This window comes from Papio anubis, unplaced genomic scaffold (assembly GCF_008728515.1).
Source record: "Papio anubis isolate 15944 unplaced genomic scaffold, Panubis1.0 scaffold8354, whole genome shotgun sequence".
Classification (NCBI taxonomy): domain Eukaryota; kingdom Metazoa; phylum Chordata; class Mammalia; order Primates; family Cercopithecidae; genus Papio; species Papio anubis.
The window spans coordinates 1-1,137 of NW_022168581.1; the positions used below are offsets into that span (position 1 = coordinate 1).

At 37.0% G+C, this 1,137-nt stretch overlaps 1 long non-coding RNA gene across 1 annotated transcript; it reads right to left on the reverse strand.

Annotated features, from left to right (window-relative positions):
• Positions 1-7: 7 nt before the first annotated feature.
• LOC116273536 lies at positions 8-1,137 on the reverse strand. Its single transcript, XR_004181858.1, has 2 exons — positions 947-1,137; positions 8-46 (listed from the first exon to the last, which is right to left on the reverse strand). It is a non-coding gene; the product is annotated as an uncharacterized LOC116273536 (long non-coding RNA).

Genomic DNA, 1,137 nt, shown 5'->3' on the forward strand with positions numbered 1-1,137 from the left:
TTTCTTATTGCTGGAATTTCATATTTCTTCTTGTTGGATGACTAAACTGTAAAGAAAAAAATAAAGATGATCATGTAGAATTCATGGTAATCTTCATTTAGTGTAGTACATGCTCTAGCTTACATTACTTGTGTATCGGGAGACATTAACAGATCTTTTGCCATCCAGCAAATAGCAAAGGGGAAAAAACCAAGAGCATTACTGGTTGAATGCTAATTTCGGAGGGAAGGACAATCACACACCTCTCGATATCATGTAAAATGCTGAATGAAAAGGAATCCCTTAATTTTGGAATTAAGGGTAACAAAAACAAGTGAGCTAATAAGCTAAAGTAACAAGAACATAAATGTGTCATGTGGTCTGCCAGAGAATTATTACTATTAATCTATAGGCAGTTTAAATACACAATGATAAACCATGAGTCATTCTCCTAGGAGTTTTTAGACACAAAACACTCTCATCTTTTTCCCGGAACAACATAAACCAACAAAAAACAATTAGAAATGATTAAAAGATTATATCGATGTTGCCACTTTCAGTGGGTTAATTCTAATAGCTATCCCACTTCTTTTTTGAAATAAATGCATAAATAATAATGTAATTAACTTATTTCTCAGAATATAGCTAGCAAAACTTTCCTCCGTTTACTAGTGACATCATAAAATTCATTCAGAAAAGTTAATAGAAAGCACTAACAGTTCAAAATACTCAAGAAAATACAGGTCTCCAGTGTCAGAATTGAGAACTAGCTGAGGGGTGGCCAAATACGACTATGATATTCAATATTCCTAAAATGAACTATTAGTTAATTAAGAACAGGGCAGAATACATTATAATTAACATGGCTTTATCTGATGGAACTGAGATTTTCCCCCTCTTGTATTAATAAAATGAAATGGTCACCACTCACAACTGTCATAAATGATGGCCATCCAAGCTTGCTTACCCGGATGATGGTAGAGATGGTAAGCCGGCATTTACTCAGCCCCGCCCTGCTCAGCCTCGGGAGCGGACGAATTCTCAGCTGGTGGATCGGCTGCTTTTGTCTCTTTGCCATCTTGTGGTTTAGGGTTTTCTGGGCGTCTGCGTCGGTAATTGAAGTTGCGGCGGTACCGACGTTGAGGTGGCTGCTGACCT